Genomic DNA, 17,148 nt, shown 5'->3' on the forward strand with positions numbered 1-17,148 from the left:
TGGTGCAAGCACCTACTCTGGACTCCTTTAAGAGACATTTGGATGTTTATCTTGCTGGGATCCTTTGACCCCAGCTGACTTCCTGCCCCTGGGGCAGGGGGCTGGACTTGATGATCTTTTGAGGTCCCTTCCAGCCCTGATGTCTATGAAATCTATGCAGGTATTAGGGATGTGCAAAGCGGGCCATATTCGATTTGGATTCAGCCCAATAGCAGGCATGGCTCGTGAATGCTGCGGTGCTGGGGTGCATGGAGCATCCCAAAGGAGTGCCGGAGGCCTTCCACATGCTCGGCAGCAAACCTGGAAGTGAACCAGGTCTGCCGGGGAGTGCGCTGGGGGACCTCCCATGCCCCTCCGGCTCGGCAATCAGCTGCAGGGGGACCCCGGGTGCCCCCTAGACCCAGTAGCCACCAGTCGCCAAGCTGGAGGAAGCATGGGGGGACCCAGAAGTGCTTCTGGTCTACTTCTGGATCTGCTGCCAAGCATGCTGGAGAGCCCCCCGCGCTCCTGTGGGACACTCCATGCATCCCAGCATTCACAATCCCCTGCTACCTAGAGGTATGTAGAAAAAACATTTAAAGCTGTTTCTATGTCTGAATCACCAAATCTTTCTGAGTCTCTCTGAATCGGAGGGTTCGATTCAATTCGGAGAGATTAAAGCAGGGGTGGGCAAAATGCGGCCCGTGGGCCAGATGTGGCCCGTGAGGCCATTCTATCCAGTCCACGGAGCCCCTAAAAAATGTAGAAAATTAATATTTATCTGCCCCTGGCTGCCTGTCATGTGGCCTTTGATGGCTTGCCAAAACTCAGTAAGCAGCCCTCTGCCCAAAATAATGGCCCGCCTCTGGATTAAAGGGTCCTCTGATTCAATTCAGATTCAGAGATTTGGCCACCGAATCAGGCTGAATCTCCGCTGAATCGAATCAGGAACTGAAGCTTTGCACCGCCCTAGTAAGTATATTTGCATGAAACTCCAGCTCAGCAGTTTGTGTGTATGTCTGCCTGGTACAAACTGTGTGGGTGATCTGGAGCAGAGAGAGCGCGCAGGCGTACAGGCATGTGCGTGCGTATGTGCACGTGCACAAGTGTGTGTGTGTGAGAGAATGTTTGTGAAACTGGAAATGGCACCTCACCACTGGATTTATTATGGGAAGGATTATTACATGAGAAAATTGTATTTTTGAATGCATATTTTTAAGTCCCAATCATTAAGTCCATGATAATGACTAAGAAACAATGGGCAGAACATTGTTTTCTGCACTCTTGCCCTTTCTAAACTAACCCATTAGTTCCTGTACGGTTATAAATTTGTCTTTGTCGTCCTAGTATTTAGGTCTATTAGGGATCTTGGATTCTGCTGTCTTGTTAGCTCAGGGTGAACAATGGAAAAGGATTTGCTCTGTGCTCTCTCCAGCCTTCACGAGCAGGAAGCTAAAGGAGGTAAAGCCCAGGGGGTCAATCACAAGCTAAATCACTGAGTCAGTGCACAGGGGATGGGATGCTGAGGTCGTGACAATGGTCTGGTCTCTTCGATCAGAATCAAATTACTAATCTGACCTAATGTAAAAAGAAGAAATGAGAATTAAAATAGAAAGCCCAGATGGTAGAAAGGGATGCTATTCATCAATGTTTATGGCAGTCCCTACAGTCTTTCATAAGCAAGTGTTAATTAAGAAATAAAATGTAATTAATGGCACGTATTTCAGATCTCCCCATCATAAAACATTCTGGGGAAGTTCAGGAGAAATGTTCAGAAGAAAGTAGAAAAGGATGAGCCCATGAATACTAAGGAGTGAGTAGCTGCTAGGAGCAGCTGGCCAAGCTGCAAACCTCGTCAGCCAGTCTTTCAATTCATTCATTACTAGCAATATGGATTGCTTCCTCAGCAAACCGGACTTCTGAAGCGATCACCAGAGCTAGGTGAAATGCTGGGGTGAAATTTAAAGGGACGATTTAGGCTGGGTAACGGTTTAATCTCCCAGAGCATGAAAAAGGTGGAGTAGGGAACTCCTGGCATGCCTCTACTAGGATTCTTATATTTTAGATTCTCTTGAGCAAAGACTTTATTTCTCAGGTGTCTTGACCCAGCCTGCAATAGACACTACCAAAACACAAATAATAAAGAGGCTATTAATAATAAGGTCACTTAATATTTTGCACTGCTCATTTATCGTATCGCTTAAGCAAACAGAGCTTCCAGATGCACTCAGCTCCTCAGCTGGAGCACACATCCTCTTCAAATGCTCTAATTGCTCAACAAAATGATCAGAGGTTTGATTCTACCTCACAACACAAGTCTGAATACATAGTCTGTTATCTGATGTATTATCCACAGTAAAGTGGCCAGAGACTAGGCTATGAGAGTTTCAAACTGAAGTCTATGAAAATCTACCTCTTCTCTTATGAATGCTCCAGCAAGGATGAATACCTAACCTCCTTTTCAAGGGCAGGAAGAAAAGCCTCATGAAGATTTTGCTTTCCTTATGGAGATGTTGCATAGGAAGGATCAGAAATCTTATACTAATCTATTTCAATCAGTAAGCGGCAATTTGTATTCTCTTTTTCCATCATTTTCCAGTATCTTTGGGCCCCATGACATGGATGCTGTCACTAGCACTGTGCTCGGAGTGAACAGCAGTTCCCGAGCAATCCCCAAGACCTTTTTGGTGAGGAGATCAAGAAGCTAGTGAAGTTGAATTTAGCTGACCCTCTCCTCATTTTGATATACAAGTTGGTGCCTTTTACTTGAAATTTTCCCTGCAGGTGCAGTTTTGAACTGTGAGACAGACTCAAGAAAGCATATCGGGAACCACTTAAGCCAATAAACCACTGCCCAGGGAGCTTTCTTCTGCAGAAAGGACGATTCATGGGTTTGCTGTCCAAATTCCAGTCTAATTTATACCCATGCAAGCCTTAGAGATGTGAGAAACATCAAAAAGGAACTAGGATTGTAGGGCACTGTGAGATGCCCTGACCGGGTGCATCTCGGAGATGCACTCCTGGGTTATTCTTTCAAGTTGTCCCCTTGCCCCAAATCCCTCTCTGCCGTCTGCCGCTTGACCACTGAGAACTAGCCAAGATGTGCCAGGAGCCAACTCTTTGGCCTGTGGTGGCTCAGCCTTACCAGTCTCGCCCAGTTTTGCCAGCTGTCCAAAGAGGGGACTTTGCCCCCTAGAAGAATCACATCGTGTCTGGTCATGTGCTCAAACAAGGTGGATCCCCTCTTCCATAGAAAAGTTTTGCCCTTCTGGTCAAATGCTCTGGAATCACAGTTAACGCTGATGATAAGCGGGTAAAGAGACAACACAAAGGAGTGATGATCAGGAACAAAGAACGAGCATAAGGAATCAGTCACCCTACGTTAAGGTATATAAAATGCACAAACAAAGGAAAACATCAGAACAAAAACCCTGTTCTCACCCTGCACTGTAATCCCGAGAGTGCAGCTCCGACTCGGCTTTCCAGCTGCGGGACTCCAATGTCTCCGTGTGCTCCAGGAAAGATGAAACCATGCACTTGAGACAGGCTTAAGTACAGTTGCTTACCTGGATATTCACATATGTCTCCTTTTCCACACTACGTGCATAACTCCCTGCCCCCCCCAAAGGCACCCGTTCACCTGTGCTGAAACCTTTCCTCATCTAATGAAGCCCAGGAGAATATATGCATCCTTGCAGGTATGGAGAATACTAATCCCTAAGATGCAGCCTTCTCTCACAATTTCTCAGATGAGCCCTCCAAAGCAGAGCACCTTCATTAACTTGTGTCTGCGTGTGCCAGGAGCAGGGCTGGGCTGTGTCAGCCCAGGTCTGCTCCCGGCGCGGTTTCATAGTTTCATAATTGTTAGGGGCTGGAAGGGACCTTACAGATCATCAAGTCCAGTCCTCCTGCACGTGGGCAGGAAAGACTGAAGGGGAAGGGAGCAAAGAGAGCTCAGTCTGGAGGTTGCCCAGCGGGTGCTGAAATGTGGGGCAGGTAGATTGGGGCCCAGTCCACCCACATCCCCCACCCCGGGGCAGGCAAAGGAAGCCCCAGAACGGACTCCTTCCCTGCCTTCTCCCCAGTCTATCCCAAGAGGGCTCCAGGGGCCGGGACAGGAGGGCAGGGCCAGGGGAAGAGGCTGCAGAGATGCAGCCCTTCTTCCTGGATTGCTTCCAAATTGGAGCTTGATCCCCCAGCCTCTGACCCAAGAGCTAACATCAGGAGGATCGGTTTGACTTGTGATGGTTTCTGCGAAGCACCATGACGGAGCTGCACTTCTGTCTGCACCCTCGAGGTTCATCCTATGAAGAGTGAAAGCTCATCCAAAAGCTTGTTGCACTAGGGTCTGGGCAGGGCCACCTGGGCTGCCTGAGGTCATAAGGGGTTAAACTGCAGGCCCCCAGCCCCTACGTGGAAGCCGTCCAAGCTGTTGGAGTCTCTGGGTGCCCTCCACCTTCCTCCAGCTTTTGCTTCTTACTCTGTGCCTCCAGGCACAGCCTCTCCAAGGGCACTGGGGACAGAGATACCAGCAATGGCTGCATTGGGTACCCTGGGACCAGCTTCACTATGACATTTCTTGGTTTAATGTGGGCAAGTAGGGGCAAATGGGTGGGTTATCCTTGGGAGCAGCACTCCTCACTTGGGGTAGCACTGTGGGCAGACCTATAGAGTCTTAACAGAGTAATACAACTGAGCACATGTATCAGCAAGCAAAGGTTAACTGCAGATAAAAATTAAGCTGGACTGCAGTTTGGATCTGCAAAGCTTATAATTTGACAGCAAACTAAGACATAGCCGTTTTCAGAAAAGAGTTGAGCTGGAGCAGACAGAGCAGCAGACTCCAGTGAGCATGCAATATAAATATGCATGAATAAAAAATGTGCAGTGTGGAGATATAGTTGTTCAGGAACTTGGCCCTCAAAGAAGAGATGGTCTTTATCCTCCAAAAAGTGAGGGGATGTAGGAAATCATGTTTTCTTCCTGCTGAATTTCTCTCCCTCAGGGTACAAAATCATGTTATAGCAGAATCATCAGATAAGGTGATTACTTTCCCCTAAAATTGCATTGACAAGGCTTTGCAAACTGTACACAAAACCCCAAACAAACAAGCAAAACCCCTTTTAGCTCTGCAACCTCAGACTGAGATCACTCTTTGTGAAAATAAGGGGTCATATCTGTTTTCCTTTGTGGCACCTCAGTTTGACAGGGAGATCGAGCCCTCTCCGAATGCAAACATTTCATGTTTTGCACTATTAGCACATGAAAGACATTTTGCTGGGTCCTTTCCGGTCGCTCCTAGCTATTTTGAAATAAAACGCTGGCTTTATGAAACTCCTCCCTTTGAGCCCTTCCTGGGGGGACTGGTCACCAGATCAAGTTTTGTCTACAGGGTTACAATGCTTCCCAGGGCAGAGTGGATTTCCTGGAAATGATGATCCATCCCCAGAGCAAATAGCTGGTCCTGAAAGCAATGGTTTGGATCAGTCATATAAAGGCAATAGCATGAAAACTGACATAGGATGCCTAGGTCCTGCTGGAGCTAAAATACAGGGTTTGCCAATATCCTTGGGCGGGGAAAGGTTCATTGGCCTTGGAGAAGACCACAATCAGCAGCCTGGAGAAGGAAGCAGAACTCCACACCCGGCTTAGATTAAAGCAAAAAAGAAAGAAAGAAAAGTCAAACTGCTGGGATATGTTCAGAGAGGTGATCCAGCAAGAGGAGTTTGGCTGTCCTGCTGGAGGGTGTGATGTGTGGAATAATGCTTGCAGTCTCGAGACTGAAGAGAAGATTGGAGGGTGTTCAATCTTTTTTTTTTTTTGTCCCATGCTTCTGCACTTTGCTGGTTACCACAGGGAGGATTTTTTTCCCCTTCCTGACAAGTGCCATGGGGTTTTTTTCAGCTTCCTCAGAAGTATTGGGTGTTGGCTGCAGCCAAAGATGAGGATTTTGACTCATATGTGCAAGGGTTGCCGCTGGAACTAAAACGCAGAGGCCCTTGGATAGGGGGGCTTCCTCCTCCACTCCACATTTGGGGCCAGGAGGGGATTTTGTCCAATGATCCCATTAGTATGCACTGTGGAGGGGTTTTTTTTTTTGCCTTCCTTGCTCTCTAACGTGTGTGTTGGGGGAGAGTGGGGGGCGCACTCTTTCTTGAATCTCTCAGGGGCATTTTGACAAACCGTACAGTAGTGGGCACTCACCGTCCTCATTCTTTTACTTTATCTGTGGCAGGTTAGGGGGTTTGGGGCTCTTTGGGCAACACGCCTAGTAGCTGTGCAGAAGGGTTGACGGTGCTCTTTTAGGTTAGGTAGGGACTTGTCTGAGATGGCTTGGCTAGGGCTGATCGTGCCTCGAGCAGGGGGCTGGACTAGATGACTTCAGGCGGTCCCTTCCAGCCCCACTGTCCTCTGATTCTATGAACTCACCTAAGCAGTAAATGCGCGTTTATCTAGCAAAGTGTCAGAGGAAGAAAAGTTGCTGCTACTTTTGCATAACACCTTTTCCTCTAGCAGGAAAAAAGAAACGGCTGGGCTGTTCCTTCTTGTAATAATTCTTGGCCACGCGAAGATACGTGGCTGGTACCTGACAAGATGCTAGGAGAGAGAGGCCATCTCCCCATCCTGTTTGCATTGCAGTACTGTTCACAATCAAGTACTTGCGGGACACTGCTCAGAGGGCAGGATGCTTAGGAACATCCTCAGTCCTTTTCAGGCCCAGGTGATAGCATGTGCCCTGAGAAATTTCTCTCTCTATTCCTCCTAACAGCACGCACCAAAGACCATTACATTGTCTGGAAAAGGGATTAGACATAGCATGGTAACACCAATAGCCCTTGTGCTAGCCAGAGGAGTTATCTGAGAATGGCACAAATGTGGGGGGTTTTCCCCCTCCAGAGACTGTGCTTGTCACCCCTGTGGCAAGTCAGGAAGGAGGGATGAGTTTAAGTTTTCTCTAAGATATTGGAAAATGCTGTTATCCCATTCAATCCCCTTAGCATCTCACTCAAACCCCTTAGCATTTGCAACAATCTTTCTCCTATTCTGCAGGGTAGATGGAAGGGAAGCATTCACCCACTGCAGACTGCTGTCTCTGTCCCTACCTTGCAAGCCTTGGGATTGTAGTCCATGCAGCAGCCTCTGCCTGGCAGCTGTCTCCCAATTGCAGGGCTCCAATACCATTATTTACACCTGAGAAACTCTTCAATCCTCTCTTTTTTCCACAGATAAGAGAGGGGTTATAAAACTGAAACAGGTGTAATGTGTGTGTGTGTATATATAGATATTTATCTATCTAGATAGATAGATAGATATTCTAATTAAATCACTAGAAGAAGAACCATGGGACATGCAGGAAAACCACACATTTTGTTTGGTACAGTCTTTCTAAGGCAGTCAGCACTACTAATGACTACTAATCAGTTGTTAGCTCCTCTTTAATTTCCACATCCTACCCTTTACACATGAACCAATAGAAAAATCCTTGCCTCTCTGTGTATTTATACAGCATGCACTAGGTACTCTGTGCATAGGGTGGACATCATAGAGGACGGTCTGCCTGTCCCCTGTTCTCCATTGATTAGAAACCAGGTGCTTTTATGTCCTCTATTTGTCTCTTGAAGGCGTTGGGTTTCGTATCTATAGAGGCCAGAGTAGCAGAAAACTAGAATGTCCCCTGTGGTGGCCGCCCTAGCTGTGCACAGTCTACACGTTCCCTTGCCTGGTCTTCACATTTCCTATTTGCTTTTTCTCCTTCCTTATAGCCCAGGAAGTAACAGCACAGGAAAGCAAGGAGAGATGGGGAAAAGAAAAGTTGCCTTCACAAGTGTGAAGATGAGATGCACGTGAAAGTGTCCGTGGAACAACACAATAACTCATGCTCCTTTTTTTGTGGGTGCTAAGTAGTTGGTGTTTATAGTCTCTTAACCAAGAACTTCTCTACCACTAGTGTCTCACCACACATCTGTTAAAAACACATTGGCCAGGCCATCTGTCTGCGCAAATATCCACATACATGTCCCTCAAATTCCATTACATGAAAATGAAAAATTAAGGTGAACTTCAAAGCCCTTCCCTAGCATTCAGGTCATCGGTGAGTCTGAAATGTGGCCTGTGACAGATTAAGGAGGGAAGCAATATCGTTTCAAGACTGATGACATTAAAACTTAATTTAGACTCCAACATACCTGACAATTTTTATCCTGTTCCCCCAAAGTCTCCTCTCACATATGCCCTGATGCAGATGGACTATCTCAACACGACAGTAAATAAAACCCTCAGGCTGTTCCCTGTGGGAGGATGAATTGAAAGAGCCAGTAAGAAAAATCAGATGCAAATGGAATGACCATCCTAAAAGACACGGTGGTTCCCACCCTTAGTCCTGTAGTGTGACCCAGAAGACTAGCCAGAAACAGGATTGCTCAGGCCTGAAAGATAAAGAACGTATCTTGACAGAGAAAACCCAACATTTCTCTGTCTCATGCATATTAGAAATTAATTCCTATAGAATTTGTTAGTAATGCTTGGAAAGGGTTCAGTATTGTGGAAGAAGTGCCACTTGCCATTTCACGGTGAAAGCTGACTTGAGTTTTGCACTTAAAGCAAGGATTTAGCTACTTTGCTACATATGAAGATGACTACACTTCCTCCGCAAAACGGTGGAGTACTCTTGGAGTCCTTTGTACTCCCTGAGTACAAAACAAACTTTCTGAGAGCTTGCAGAAGTTAAAATGAGTTCAAAGAGAAATTTAGAATGGCGTAGGGCCAGGATGTGGGCAATCAGGCTTTGAGACCTGGGTGTCACGGTGAAGGTGGAAAAGCCAACCCAGGTTCAAAAGCCAGGGGTCTGACCTCAAGTCATGAGCCAGGGGGTCAGGTCTAGAAAGGCATTCAGGCTGGCACAAGCCTAAGCAAGGGACACATCCTTATTGTTGAGTATCCCGCAAACACCGAAAGGGCTGCTGCTTATATGCAGGCAGCAATGCCCATGCAGGTAACTGAGGCCAGCTGGTGGTATTTAGGCAGGTGGAAGCCAGGCATAGGCAGGTAGCCAGCCTGCCCGTTACTCTGACTCCTAATGGGTACCACTGGTAGACTCTTTCTGTCCCAAATGACTTTAACATTGCACAACTTCCCATATAGCTAAAACTGAAAGAAATCTTGGAATCAGTTAAATTTAAAAGGCGGGTTTTTTGTTTTTTTTTAATTATTGTCAAAATTTTACAAACAATCTTCAAATCTGAAATTTTTTCCTTATGGAAGGACTTTGCTACAGAATAGTCTATGGAGAACTGCCCTCTTTCAAAACTGATGCTGTCTTCCATTGTTTTCAATGGGTCTGAGGAACTAATTTGTTCACAGCGAGGTGCCCGTTTTGAACATGGCACCCACCTATCTCCACGTGCAATGGGACTGAAGTCACAAGCTGCTCGAAACCAAATGGCTGCTGCCTTGCCTTTTATTGGAAACAACGGAAAGGAAGAGACGGTCGTTCTGAAAGAGGAAGTTTCACAATGCTGCCAGTGCCATGTTGCTTCCAGGCATTCATTGCTTTAGGGCAAAGGATGGCACTTTGACCTTGATTTTATATTCCCCTTCCAGTACCGTCGTTAGACTGCTATGTTGTCTAGGTGTGCGAGGTCTAAAAGCAGACCCATGCTTCTTTAACATACAGTCAAGAAGCAACTCAACTAAGCAAAAATGTGGCCTTTTCTTTCTTTGCGTTTCTTGTCACTGGACACATTCAATAAAAAGAACAAAGCAGCCCTGGATCCATATGCAGACTTGCTTTCTGGAGCTGGTCCCAGGAACTGCCTTAGGACGAGGTTGGCTCCCCTTTCTATGGAGCTGCTGTCACACTCCCGCTGCAGAATTTATTAGGAAGAGTAATCATTTATTAGGAAGAGTTCCTTAAACACTGGTTTATGTTATATATAGGTAAGCCAATGGTACGAGTTGTGAAAAAAATATGTGTACTTTGCACGGACAATGCTTTTCACCTTTACAAGGCAAGTCAATATTATTATTGCTACTTTTACAAGGAGGGAAACATTGCATCTAAGGGCATTTTTACATATGCTCCGGGGGTGGTCATGCGGGGGGCTTAAATTAGAGTGGCTCCAAGAGCTGCTCGAATTAAAGCTCCTAGCGTGTCTCATGTATCAGCATTCCCACACTTCAAAATGGCAGTGGGCGGCACTTTATCTAAAGCTCATTGAACAAGCTTTAGATAAAGCGATCCTGCTGTCATTTTGAAGTGTGGGGATGCTAAGGCTAGCGGGGACATGGTACTTATTACCACACTCCAGCAGAGTTGTAATCCCGTCTGCTCTGAAACTTTGTAATTACAGCACATTGGAGCAGTATCCAGGCTCATGTACAGGCATCCTAAATGACTTATGCAAGAACATACAGCAAGTCAGAAAAAGAGCTATGAAAAAAAAGGCCAAGTCTTCAGATTCCCATTCCTTCTCTTTTTTGACCAGTGGATCACACTGCCTTCTGGCAAGCCACAAAGAACAGAGAATGCCGGATTATAGTATAATATTCACTGAGAGCATGGGCGACTGGTGCGGCCTGAGTTGGGGGGGCACCAAATCGCTGACCGGGGTGCGGTCCCCAGCAGGCAGTCACTGACCGGGGGGTGGTCCACCAGCACTTCCGGTTTCATGGCTGGCGCTTCCAGCGGGTGTACAGCCGATCCCAGGGGGTGCACGTGCACCCGCATACACCCCCTACATGTTGCCAATGACTGAGAATAGACAATGGTGCAGGAAAGAGGGGAAAAATAACATGTATAGTACGTCTACATAGGGCCTGAATCAGCTTGGGAGGTGCAAAGGCATCACCTTCTGTTGCAACTAGGAGGCCTTCAGCAATTCCAGGATCGGGCCCCTCCGGCCTTTGTAAAATTTATGTTATAAACAAACCGCAAAACCAAACCAGCTATAAACAGGCCTGGGTTAGAGTTTTTACTTCTAAAATTGAAAGAGTGTCTCCAGTTTGCAGAACTTCTTAGTAATGGAGGGTCTAGGATCTGGGTGAACCTGACCTGGTTTGTCGGCCCCTCAAGGGAAACCAAAAGCCCGTGCAGCATTTTCTTTCTAATCTCTGTAACTTTTATTTGCCAATTTCCAACTGCCCTTTTTTTCCTAATGTAACAGATCTTTCTCAAGCTGAGCTCAGTGGGATTCATTGTACCCAAGAAGCCTGCAGGTAGTCCCCCACAGCTGGTACTGCACATAGGGAGCAGTAATTCCTAGAGGCTTGAGAGCAAATCCAAAGGTTGCTGCGCCAGCAGAAGTTTTGTGCCTCTCTGGGAACGTGACAGATATGGAAGAAGCATGTTAGTTAATTCACTGAAGAGCACGACTGTCAGATGTGTAGCTTGAGTCCCTAGGCAGTGACAGTATGCAGTTTTTGTAAATTCGGATTGCATGAAATGTTTAAACAAGAAACGCTCCCACCAAGAAACCAAGGAGCCAGTTGTCCCCTTGAACTCTTTCTCAGCAAATTTTCTCCATCAGGAGACAGAGAGAATGACAGCCTCTTCCCATAGTCAGAGGGAGTTTATTTAATAGAAATAGAAACCATGAGAGCTACAGGGCAGGGACGGGTGAATATCAAAGAATGGTGGAAGGTCTGAATGGCGTTATGAGACTTGAAGAACTGTGTTTTATGGTACTCTTGGGCTGGTGAACTGCCTGGGGAGCAGCTCTCTCATAGTAACCAAACATTTGGAGTCTCAAGTGCAAAGTGAATTCAAACATACATAAAAAAATAATAATTTAAAATGAAAAGCTTCTCGTGTGTTCTGAATAAGGTGAGATCATTTCCAATTTGACAAAAAATCTGTATTGAGCCCTGAAATTATTCATGTGCACCACTGTCCACTTAATTTAATTAAAATTAAATTTAATGTAAATTGAATTAATGAAATTTACCCAACATTTAAATTTATTAAAACCTCCTTCTGGTAAGTCTTTTACAAACAATACATTTTCCACCTATTATTTTGATTACACGGATACATTTAGCATGGTGCAGTGACCAACAGGGCTGATACGATCCATCAGTGTACAAGGAAGGGAAAAGTGAGTAGGAGCAGGGAGGTTATATTGCCTTTACTTTTGGTATTGGTAAAAGTGTTATTGGAATGTGGTGTCCAGTTCCAGTGTCCAGGGGACAGAGAAGAGATATGTGAATTATAAAGATATAAAGATTTGAAAAACATGCTTTATATCCAAAGACTCATTGGGTACCTCTACACAAGATGCTACAGCACCATAGAGACGTGTTATGGCGCTATAGCATCCACTGGCAAAAACCATGATGCCACCGCAACATTCCCGTAGCAATGTGCTCCCTCATTACAGTGTGTTGCTACAGTGATATAGCGGCCAAAAATAATTGTGCACTTCCAAAAGGAAGTACTAAATGACAGCACAGTAACAAAGGCCCTATATGGCCACATGTAGACACACCTATGGAGAACGGGAACATGGTAAAAGAGGGCTCTTCAAGTCTAATGTAGGGGTTTTCAACTTTTTGGATCAGTGTACCTCCGGCGGCTGGAGGCAGAGCAGTGTACCCCTGGTGGCTTGATGTGGAGTGCGGGAATGGGGAAGATGGCATGTGAACATGGAGCAGTGGCTGCTGTCATGTGCGAGCTCCCCCACCCCCTGGGTCTGGCCGGGTGGACGGCAACTGCGCGGCAGCATGGGATGGTGCATGGTGGCGCTCTGTCTCTGCCTGCTCATGTGTACCCCCTAAGGCCTCAAGTACCCCTGGGGGTATACATACCCCAGGTTGACAACCCCTGGTCTAATGGATAAAGCTGTAATAAGATGCAAAGGGTAGAAGTGGAAGCTATACAAACTCACGCTAGAAACAAGGTGCATTTTTTCACGGTGAGTGGAATTAATTATTGGGACAATTTACCAAATGGTGTGCTGGATTTTCCATTACTAGAAATCTTTACATCAAGAGTAGATTTTTTTTTTTAGAAAAATGTACTGTAGTTCAAGCAGGCATCGATTCAGGGAAGTCTAATGGCCTGTGCTGTATAGGAAGGTAGACACAATGGCTCCTTTTGAATTTATAATCTCTGAATCTATGGATTATTGCTTGTACTTTGAACTGAAAGTACTGAAAAGGTGGCACTCTATACCCAAATAATTGTTCATTTATTGCAAGGAGTTAAAAACATTTAGCAAAAGAGCTGCGCCAATCTATTTTAGCATTTTACAAGCCTGCTGGAATGGTACAAACACAAGCAAAAGCTGCTATATTGACAAAAAAGACCTATAAAACCATGGCAGACACGAAGGTATTTTTCCTATTCAGAATGAGCACCAGGCAAAACCAACTCCAGAAACAAGAGAGAAGTAAGGCAATAAAAAACAGTAATGGCTAAATGTATTAAGCTTAAAACAACGAAAGCATACAAAGACAGAGTCCTCATCATGCCACTTAGCATAAGAAATGGTTAATTTTACCATAATGCCTTAAAACAATGCATAGAGTGTATGTGGAGTCTCCAAAAATAAAATCATTAGCGTAACCCTATACAGGTACTCCTCACTTAACTTTGTCCCAGTAAATGTATTTTCATTATTATGTTCCTAATCTATTAGAGAATGTACTCGTTTAAAGTTGTGCAATGTTTGGTTATAACATTGTTCGGCCACCACCTGCTAGTAGGTAACTACTGTGACGTAATTGGATTTGCTTAACATTGGTTCACTTAAAGTCACATTTTTCAAGACCATAACTATGACATTAAGCAAGGAGCAGCTGTATGCTGTCCATTCTCCTACGTAAGGGCCAGTTATGGTCTGTCAGCACTATTACACAGAGGGCACATCTACACATGCATTTACTGTGCATTAAATTTGCTGCATAGTAAGTTACTGGGCAGTAAGTGGATTTAGTCCAGCATCTACACGTGCAGGTATTAAAGTGCAGTAATGCTGTGTTTGGACTGGCTTGGGAGCAAAGTTTGTCCCACGTCAGTCCATACACACGGTGTTACTGTGCAGTAATGCATCTACATGTGCGTTACTGTGTAGTAACTGATTGAGTGCAAATTTGCTACCTGCATGGTGCATGACTGAGCAGTAAATGTGCACATGTAGATGTGCCCAGAGCCATGTATATTATGAGTAACAAGAAAACATTAATAGGTGTTCTAAAAGAAAAATAGATCCACAGTGTCTTTGTTGTATAAAGGTGCATTGCTGCCCCTCCACATTGCAAAAAACTCCTGGCTGGATCTGTAATATAAGAGAACACTCTTAGTCAGTCTGTTAGCCATGTCTGTACCAAATCTTTATAGGAGGTTTTTTCTTTTTAACCAGCACACTCCAGTGTTAGGGTACAAAATCTAATATATTTATCTTTTGAATTTATTTAAAAAAAATATGGGCTGCCTATACACATGCTCAGGGGTGAGGAAGGGTGCTTTAATTAGAGTGGTTCCCAGACAGCTGCTCCAATTAAAATGTCATGGTGTCATGTGTATTAAGCCCTCACATATTTAAAAATGGCTGTAGGATGCTTTAACTAAAGCTCATTCAGTGAACTTTAGTTGAAGCACGCCTGCGACCATTTTGAAACGGGCGTAGGCTTAATTCACATGATGCTGCGGTGAAGCTAGAGGGCTCTAGTTAGAACACGGAGCAGACTCAATTATAATCAAGTCTGCTCCAACAGCTTCTAATTAGAACATGTCAAAACACATCTATTAATCAAGTCTTTTCTGACAGCTGCTAGTTAGCACCTCAGAACATGTCTATAGGCAGCCATTATCTTTATAGAGGCGTTACTGATATTAAGGTTTATTTCCTTATTACTTGCTGTCTCATAACATCCATGACATGGTTTGCATCATTGTTTTGTATCAGGACTTGCTAAATGGTGCTCCCTGCTGCAGCTGCTTGCAGCCCACGCAGGGCTGTCCGGAGCAGGCACAGGCAGCCTGCGAGTGGCTCCAGTGTGGCGTGCCAGGCAGGGGGCGGGGGAGGGGCCGCTTTTCCCCACCCCTGCACTCAGCTTTTCCCCAGGCCACTTTTCCTTGGGCTTCTTCCCTGCCTGGGGTCTTCCCCTCTGCCTGTGGTTCTGGCACGGGGCAGCCACATGATCCCAGGCCAGAAGCCTGGGATCTTCTAGCTGGGTGGTGCAGGGCAAGGTGGGCCATGCTGTTGTGGGAGCCCACTGGGATTCCCCTGGGTCCTACTGCCCTTGGCTCCTGTCATTTTTGACAGGAGCCAAGGGCAGAGAAATATTAATTTTCTAAATTTTGTAGGGGCCCCGCGGGCTGGGTAGAATAGCTTCGCAGCCCATGGACCATATTTTGCCCACCCCTGGGTAAGACTCTTATCCCCAATTTATAGATAGTGAACTAAGCCACAGAAGCTAAAGCCCCCAATCTCATTTTGCCTTTAAAGTGCCTATGTGATACTTGTGTGCCTAAATGCAATCATGTTCTGTTGTGCTCAAGTCCCTGGAGAACTGTTTATACAAAAAAATGGTTGTTTTCTCTGCTTTTTCACTGCTTGGTTGTATAACTTAGTCTGGAGGACAGGGTGAACTCATTTTACAAGAGTTGTCAGGATAACAGATTTCAGAGATTCCAGCGTGTTGCAACAACTGCCTTGGAGGTCAAACTGAATTTGGGGCAGAGCTCTTCCTTCAATGACTATTCTCCCTGACTACTCACACAGCTTGTTTTCTTACATAAGTGTGCCATTCTCAGATTATAGGGCTGGAAAATGCCTTTTGGATTGTGTAGTCCAACCCACCTGCATCAAGGAGAGAACTAATTTGCTGCAAACTTATCTAACCTTGTCAGAAATGTGGCTACTTGTGTTATTATTTTATGGAATTTGCTCCTAACAGACACTAATCTGGGATTGACTCATATCCAAAGGTCACAATAAAAGCACGAGGACAGCAAGGAGCAATACAGTTCTTCCTGAGATAAGGTCAGATGCTGTCACTCTCACATGTCGATCAGTTCATCAGTCACCATAGCAATGTCCTTGGAAATGCCCATGTTTGATACTCCTAATACATATAACTAAAGGCTTCTTACTGATTCCCTGCAAAGGCCATTTCTAACAAATTAAGAACGAAAATGTACTTGCTTCAGTGTTTTAGTCTGATGAAAATATAGGAATCAGCTGTCCTTTTTGCTGTTATGGAAATTGCAATCACCATGTGAAACCGCCAAATTTTGCATGCAATAATGATCTGTTGCAGAGTGTCTGCGTGGAAAAGAAGCTCCTTCCATAAACACCCAAATACAAGAATACTTGTCTCAACAGCAGTGGTTTTCATCTTTTTCAGACTCAAGGAACCCAGCTCTTAGCCTTCATTCGATGTTTGACTGGGACAATAATAAAGCGATTCTTCTGCTGCAAATCACTCCGAAAGCCCCCTGCGGGTCAGAATATTTTTGACACTGTTCCTATTTGAAATCCCTGCATTTACCTTGTGAATCATGTCTGCACACCTAACACTGTGAGGCACCCCATGGCACCCTTGAAAGGATCTCAAGGAGATCCCGCTAGTTGAGACTCGCAGCTGTAGCAAGATTTCTGTGGCGTTGTGGGGGAAAGGGGTTTGGGATGCCTATGGTGAAGTCCCACTCAAGCTTTGCCCAGAAACCCCAATTTTTTTTTGCAGGGTCCCTGAACAATGCGTTATTTCTGAACACTGCCAGGCCTGAAGCAGCAAACAGCCTGGCATTTAAACCGCCTAAAACGGCAGTTCACACTGTGTCCAGGTGTCCTCTCATTTTAACAGCTTCATTGAAATTATACCAGAAAGTGAAAGGAAATGAAGAATCACTGTTTCAGTTCCTCTGCCTGCAGACTCGAGAGATCACCCATCAGCACTCAGGAGATTAGTGCTATATTTTCTTCAGCAGAATGAGGACATTTTTCTTTTAAAATGAAAGTTTAAATTCGGAATCAACTGATGGGTCCATTACACACATGGTGATGTGATGTACTGCTGCTTATCCTAACATCTGGTCTGTCCAACTCTGCCAATTGATTTGGGATTTTTAGTTTTTTTTAACTAGGCATGCTATTTTATTGCCACCTTATGTATATGACTTTCTTGTAAGGAGGCCCAGCAGAAATTTGGACATGCAAGGTTACTAAA

General features: G+C 45.2%; 1 long non-coding RNA gene across 2 annotated transcripts in view; it reads left to right on the forward strand.

Annotated features, from left to right (window-relative positions):
* The window catches only part of LOC109314708, a 23,878-nt gene extending 14,144 nt beyond the window's left edge, over positions 1-9,734 (forward strand). For both annotated transcript variants that reach the window (XR_002102344.1, XR_002102345.1), the window contains 2 exons: positions 7,743-7,869; positions 8,195-9,734. This is a non-coding gene — a long non-coding RNA (uncharacterized LOC109314708). The remainder of the gene's footprint in view (positions 1-7,742; positions 7,870-8,194) is intronic.
* The last annotated feature ends 7,414 nt before the right edge of the window (positions 9,735-17,148 follow it).

Source organism: Crocodylus porosus, unplaced genomic scaffold (assembly GCF_001723895.1).
Source record: "Crocodylus porosus isolate Cpor-Errol unplaced genomic scaffold, CroPor_comp1, whole genome shotgun sequence".
In the NCBI taxonomy this organism is placed as follows: Eukaryota; Metazoa; Chordata; order Crocodylia; family Crocodylidae; genus Crocodylus; species Crocodylus porosus.